Source organism: Osmia bicornis, unplaced genomic scaffold (assembly GCF_907164935.1).
Source record: "Osmia bicornis bicornis unplaced genomic scaffold, iOsmBic2.1, whole genome shotgun sequence".
NCBI lineage: Eukaryota > Metazoa > Arthropoda > Insecta > Hymenoptera > Megachilidae > Osmia > Osmia bicornis.
In genome coordinates this window covers 658,634-666,289 of record NW_025791318.1, presented here as the reverse complement: position 1 = coordinate 666,289, position 7,656 = coordinate 658,634, and the positions used below count along the sequence as shown (strand labels likewise).

General features: G+C 35.1%; 1 long non-coding RNA gene across 1 annotated transcript; it reads right to left on the bottom strand.

The window, feature by feature from the left end:
- Nucleotides 1-803: 803 nt before the first annotated feature.
- LOC114881541 lies at nt 804-4,610 on the bottom strand. The gene is made up of 6 exons (XR_006830393.1): nt 4,274-4,610; nt 4,079-4,200; nt 2,739-4,002; nt 1,556-2,658; nt 1,370-1,485; nt 804-1,299 (listed from the first exon to the last, which is right to left on the bottom strand). It is a non-coding gene; the product is annotated as an uncharacterized LOC114881541 (long non-coding RNA).
- Nucleotides 4,611-7,656: the final 3,046 nt, after the last annotated feature.

Below are 7,656 nucleotides of genomic sequence, written 5' to 3'. Positions count from 1 at the left end.
GCTCTGATTATCCTTGGATCGTCTTAGATCCCTTAGATCTCCTTGGATCTCTTAGATCTCATTCGGTGTAAATTCGGGGTAAATCACTACTCTTACTCCCGCATTTGTGTGAACATGATCGCCCGTGGCTGTTTACAATTTACAATCGCAGTTATAACTTGCAATTTATAATTTATCGTAACTATTGGGTACGGGCGTGTTTAGTCAACCAGGTAATCGTGCTGTCATGCTTCATGTTTCATTCGTGTTGCTGTTCGGTGAAATCCGTAAATTTTGTTAAATTCTGTAATTTCTGTGAAATTTAATCTGATTAAAATTAATTTAATTGAATTCAACTTATCCAATTTATGTTTACGGCGCATTGTTTTGGTTATGCTTGGTTACAGCATTGCAACTTTCCTCTTCTCTTTCCTTTTCTTTCTTATTTCTTTACCTACACAACTTCTCGGTTTCTCAATTTCCCAGTTTCCTAATTTCTATAATTGTGGTTGCAGTCATACATTCAATCTTCGTTATTCACTTATTATTTACTCATTACTATTTATTTATTCAGCCATTCATTCGTTGCTCATTGTTTATCTGATTAATAGTCAAAGGATTTGATTTAATTTATTTTACTCTAATTTCTTTCCTCTGTGCTGACAAGCGGTGTCCACAATTATTTGCGGTTTATGATTTGTAATTTGTAATTTGTGGTTTGTAATTTGTGATTTGACTTGTGGGCTATTCTGGTTAAGAGATGGAATATTGTGGCTAATAATCTGTACGACTGTGCTATGTTATTTAATTAAACACACTTCTTGTATTTGTATTTTGTATTTTACTTTAGTACAAAACCTTCTGTTTTACATCATATTTCATATTACGTGACACTACGTTATATTGCGGAACATTACATTATTACATTATCATACTATGTTGATTACTACCTTCGCTCTGTTACTGTTCATTCGTCCTGAATAAAATTGAACTAAAGTAACTGTTATGATTTAGTTTATTTTAACACACGATGGTACAAAGTTCTGTAGATTGTATTAGTATTAATATATTTGATCTGCTTCCATGGTTATTCTTTATATATTGTATTTAATATATTTATTACTCTAATTTATTAGGTCGCGTTATCGCTGTCATACATTTTGTTTCATTATCGTCTCTTGATTGTTCTTCCCTGTGCATCCTTGATATTCATTAATGCTTTGATGTTCTTTTGATTTTCTTTAATCCAGCTTATTCATGACGTCTCTCTCTGGTCATAATGTTGCTCTCAATGTTGCTCTCCATGATGGTGGGCTGTTTCTGTAATTTAAATTTAATAGTCATGTTATCAGTATGGGTAATTTTGTTATTTTATAGTATGTTACCTTACCTTCCTTTCTTCTCCTTTCCTTTAGTTGCAATCCAGTTCTCCTATTTAATGTCGTTCCTTTTAGCTGGTCCTTGCATGCTAGTTTTGACACCGTGACTTTGAAGCATTAGGGTTTGCTAAATAATTGTCATTTGTCTTTGTTATCTCATCTCTGAATTTTACCTTTCAATGGTTTATTTTACTTACCTTACTCGTACTTGCTAGTATTCTGTTGTTTCTCTTTTCCTTGACTTATTCATTCATTCATTCATTCATTTATTCATTATTCGTTATTCGTTATTCATTCATTTATTTATTCTGACCAGCTGAGGTTGGTGATTTGATTTGATCTATCTTGATTTATCTTAATTAATTTTGCCATTCTTCTGTGATGATGAGTGGTTTGTCCATTCAAATGCTTTCATGCTGCGCGGGTTCTGTTTAATTTCACCATTTTAAATATTAGTTTAGAATACTTTACTTATTGATTGATTGATTGATTTATTCTTACACTATGCAGTAGCATAGTGTTTAACTGAATTACACAGTTTACATTTGATTTGATTTATTTACATGTTGTTTATTTCCTTATTTTGAAATGTCATGAAATAATTGGTTCTATGTACATTTGCATTGACACGATCACTTATCATCCACCATTTACCATTTAACATATAATTTACTTTGGTAAAGAAATAGAGTATTTAGTTAATAAGCTTTACGGTTATATTTTGAGTCCACTTCTTGTATTTTATATTCTACTTTATTTTATTATATATCATTTGTTTTACATTATTATATTACATTGCATTATATTACACTGTGTTGCTTTACCCTATATTATTACATTATGCTGGTCGTGGCTTTCACTTTATACTTTACGCTTCCTATTCACTTCATTCTCTTTAATTTCTTTATTAATAACTTCACTGATAATTCGTTCATTCTTTCACTCCGTTATTGTTCATTCATTCTGTATTAACTGAATTAAAGTTACTGTTATGATTTAGTTTAATTTTATATTTATGGTGGTACAAAGTGTTGTAGATTAAATTAATATATTTATGGTTTGCTTTGATGCGGTTATTCTATATTCAATATACTTATATTTTATATTTAGTTATTTGTGCCGCGTTATCACTGTTTATCACTATTTATTTTATTTTACTGTCGTTTCCTTGGTTGTCACCTGTTATATCCTTGGATATTCTGATTCTTTTTTGATATTCGTTAATTCAATTAATTCATGATGTCTCTCTCAGGTATTGGTATTTTATAGTTCTGTCATAATAGGGTGACAGTGTGCTTTTCTGTGGGAATTAATGTGCATGTTATTAAGTTGTGCTATTCCTGTTTATTTTATGGTGCGTTGTTACAATTATTATCTTACCTTGCTTGTTTCCTTTTTCTGAGTTGACTATCAGGCTTTTTAGTAGGTAATCTTGTTCTTGTTCCCATTCTTAACGAGTCTTCTTACACTCTTCTTGCTTTCTGTTGACAATCCTTGTTTTGACACATTAGGGGTTAGGGTTAAGGTTATGTATATTCTGTTACCCGACATCTTTGAAGGTGTCTATTCTATGGTTTATGTTATCTATGGTTATATTATTTTGAAATTCACTTCACTGTATCTATGCTATACCTTCACGGTATCATTCATTCTTTATTTTCTTTTCTTTTATATCACAGTGTATTGTGCTGGTTATTTTGCTTGCACATTACACTTTACGGCTTGCAGTACACTTTCCCATTTTCATTTTCACTTCCTCTTCGCTTTTTCTTATTTCTTTATTTACTCAATTTCTCGGTTCCTCAATTTCCCAGTTTCTTAATTTCTATAGTTGTGCTCGCAGTCATATATTCAATCTTTCGTTATTCACTTATTATTTACTCATTACTATTTATTTATTCAGTCATTCATTCGTTCTTTGCTCATTGTTTATCTGATTAATAGTCAAAGGGTTTAATTTATTTTACTCTAATTTCTTTCCTTTGTGCTGACAAGCGGTGTCCACAATTATTTACGGTTTATGATTTATAATTTATAATTTGTAGTTTATAATTTATGATTTAACTTGTAGGCTATTCTGGTTAAGAGATGGAATATTGTAGCTAATAATCTGTACGATTGTACTATATTATTTCATTAAACACACTTCTTGTATTTGTATTTTGTATTTTACTTTAGTATAATACCTTCTGTTTTACATTATATTACGTGACACTACGTTATATTGCGGAACATTACATTATTACATTATCATACTATGTTGATTACTACCTTCGCTCTGTCACTGTTCATTCGTCCTGAATAAAATTGAACTAAAGTAACTGTTATGATTTAGTTTATTTTAACACACGATGGTACAAAGTTCTGTAGATTGTATTAGTATTAATATATTTATGATTTGCTTCCATGGTTATTCTTTATTTTATATTGTATTTAATATATTTATTATTACTCTAATTTATTAGGTCGCGTTATCGCTGTTATACATTTTGTTTCATTATCGCTTCTTGATTTGTTCTTGATTTCCCTGTGCATCCTTGATATTCATTAATGTTTTGGTGTTCCTTTGATTTCCTTTAATCCAGCTTATTCATGACGTCTTTCTCTGGTCATAATGTTGCTCTTCCATGATGGTGGGCTGTTTCTGTAATTTAAATTTAATAGTCATGTCATCAGTATGGGTAATTACTGTTGTTTTATAGTATGTTGCATTACCTTACCTTGTTTCCTTTCTTTTCTTTTCCTTTTCAGTTGCAATTCAGTTCTCTTATTCAATGTCGTTCCTTTTAGCTAGTCCTTGCATGCTAGTTTTGACACCGTGGCTTTGGCGCATTAGGGTTTGCTGAAAATAATTGTCATTTGTCTTTGTTATCTCATCTCTGAATTTTACTTTTCAATGGTTTATTTTACTTTACCTTACTCGTACTTGCTAGTATTCTGTTGTTTCTCTTTTCCTTGATTTATTCATTCATTCATTCATTCATTTATTCATTATTCGTTATTCATTCATTTATTTATTCTGACCAGTTGAGGTTGGTGATTTGATTTGATTTATCTTAATTAATTTTGCTATTCTTCTGTGATGATGAGTGGTTTTGTCCATTCAAATGCTTTCATGCTGCGCGGGTTCTGTTTAATTTCACCATTTTAAATATTAGTTTAGAATACTTTACTTATTGATTGATTGATTGATTTATTCTTACACTATGCAGTAGCATAGTGTTTAACTGAATTACACAGTTTATATTTGATTTGAATTATTTACAGTGTTGTTTATTTCCTTATTTTGAAATGTCATGAAATAATTGGTTCTATGTACATTTGCATTGACACGATCACTTATCATCCACCATTTACCATTTAACATATAATTTACTTTGGTATAGAAATAGAGTATTTAGTTAATAAGCTTTACGGTTATATTTTGAGTCTACTTCTTGTATTTTATATTCTACTTTATTTATTATATAACATTTGTTTACATTATTATATTACATTGCATTATATTACACTGCGTTGCTTTACCCTATATTATTACATTATGCTGGTCGTGGCTTTCACTTTATACTTTACGCTTCCTATTCACTTCATTCTCTTTAATTTCTTTATTAATAACTTCACTGATAATTCGTTCATTCTTTCACTCCGTTATTGTTCATTCATTCTGTATTAACTGAATTAAAGTTACTGTTACGATTTAGTTTAATTTTATATTTATGGTGGTACAAAGTGTTGTAGATTAAATTAATATATTTATGGTTTGCTTTGATGCGGTTATTCTATATTCAATATACTTATATTTTATATTTAGTTATTTGTGCCGCGTTATCACTGTTTATCACTATTTATTTTATTTTACTGTCGTTTCCTTGGTTGTCGCCTGTTATATCCTTGGATATTCTGATTCTTCTTTGATATTCTTTAATTCAATTAATTCATGATGTCTATCTCTGGTATTGTTATTTTATAGTTCTGTCGTAATAGGGTGACAGTGTGCTTTTCTGTGGGAATTAATATGCATGTTATTAAGTTGTGCTATTCCTGTTTATTTTATGGTGCGTTGTTACAATTATTGTAATTATTATCTTACCTTGCTTGTTTCCTTTTTCTGAGTTGACTATCAGGCTTTTTAGTAGGTAATCTTGTTCTTGTTCCCATTCTTAACGAGTCTTCTTACACTGTTCTTGCTTCCTGTTGACAATCCTTGTTTTGACACATTAGGGGTTAGGGTTAAGGTTATATCTCTGTATATATTCTGTCACCCGACATCTTGAAGGTGTCTATTTTATGGTTTATATTATCTGTGGTTATATTATTTTGAAATTCATTTCATTGTATCTATACTATACCTTCACGGTATTTCATTCTTTCTTTCTTTATTTCTTTCTTTATTTTAAATTCTTTATTCTTATTTTCTTAATTCCTCAATTCTCCTTTATTATTTAATCACCTTAATCGCGTTTAATTATGTTATTACGTTTATTATTATTGATTATTATTTACTATTATTGACTATTATTTACTGTTTATTATTCACTATTGTATTCATCTGTCAGCTGTTACTTTACTTTACTTTACTTTATTTTTAGTTTTTAGCTTTTAGCTTTTAGCTTTTAGCTTTTAGCGTTTGCCTTTAGCTTTCAGCTGTTATTTACTTATTGTTTATGGGATGTTCTAATCATGGGCTTCATGGGCCCCGTGGGCTCATGGGTTATTATCCATCATTCACTGTAGTTAGATAGATGGATTGTCGCATTTACATTCAAAGCATGCTTATCATGAGTGAGTGAGCATTTGAGTGTTTGTGTGTGAGTGTAAAGCATGTATGGGACATGTCATCGAGGGTTGCAGCGTACGAAGAGGTGGCGCGGTCACGCCGGGATGGTGTGATCCTTGAGGATATCCCCCCGGTGCCGACCGTTGTCGAAGAAAAATATGTTCCTGCCTCTGCAGGTCGGCGTGATGACCTCAGGGATAAGGCACATCATCAGCAACCTACCAGGCGGACGAAGAGGGGGCACGGCCAACTGTGGAGATACGATGTCCCTGTCCTGGCCGTGCTGAAGTACAACCCCTGTCCTGGCATTAGTGCTAGGTAGGCGAAGAGGTGGCGCGGTCACGCCGGGAAGGCGCGATCCTGGAGGATGCCCCGGTGCCGATCGTTGCTGAAGAAAAACGGCCTGTCCTCGTGGCAGGTCAGGTGGGCGTGATGACATCTAGGAAAAGCCACATCATCAATATCAACCCACCAGGAGGACGAAGAGGGGCACGGTCAACTGTGGAGATACGATGTCCCTGTCCTGGCCGTGCTGAAGTACAACCCCTGTCCTGGCAATGCTAGGCAGGCGAAGAGTGGCGCGGTCACGCCGGGAAGGCGCGATCCTGGAGGATGCCCCGGTGCCGGCCGTTGCTGAAGAAAAATTCCTGCGTGTATTTCTCAGGTTTAAAATGTCCTTACCGCTAGATCGGAGGTGCAACGGCGTGGATCCGCAGATGCCCCATGTTACATGGCGTTTTTGCGGGAGGACGGAATAATGCGAAATGCATTGAATTGCCAAAACGCCGTTGTGGCTACGTTGGTAACCTGTTTGATATCCCAAAGGATAGGTATAGGTACTGGCGGCCCACACAGGGGAGAGGTTTTAGTGGGTAGTATATCCAGCCGCAGGACTGTCCCCTCTGGACTACCTGCTCAAGGTCGCCCCTTCTGGGCTGTGACCTACTCTTGGGCTAAACCCCACCCTTCGGGGTCGGGTTGCCAGGTTGCCCCCTTCTGGGGTTGCCTCTTTGGGTTTGCCTCCACCAAACGGGCGCCAGGCTGCCCCCTCAGGGCGGGTATGAGTCCCACACTGCCCGGGCCCTCACCAGCCGAATAGAGTGAATGAGGGAACAACCCGCGCGTGCGCAAATGCATTTCCTCTCTTATTAAAAAAAAAAAAAAAAAAAAAAAAAAAAAAGGTTAGGGTTAGGTTAGGTTAGGTTAGGTTAGGTTAGGTTAGGTTAGGTTAGGTTAGGTTAGGTTAGGTTTTCCCCTGGAGACGGGGGGTTCAGAATACGTCTCCAGCCGCCTTGGCTTGTCGTAAAAGGCGACTAAAAAAAGGAACCGCGCGCGAAGCCCCTTCAGGTAGAGAACGACGTGCCCGTCGTACACGAACGCGGCTCGTCCGCAACCCTTCGGGTATCGGCCGATGGCTGATCTATTGACCCAGTTCTGGCCACTACCTGCGAGCGGGTGACGCAATCGTGCATCGCCCGCTCGCACGCGACTCCCACCCACTCAACGAGACGTCAAACTTCA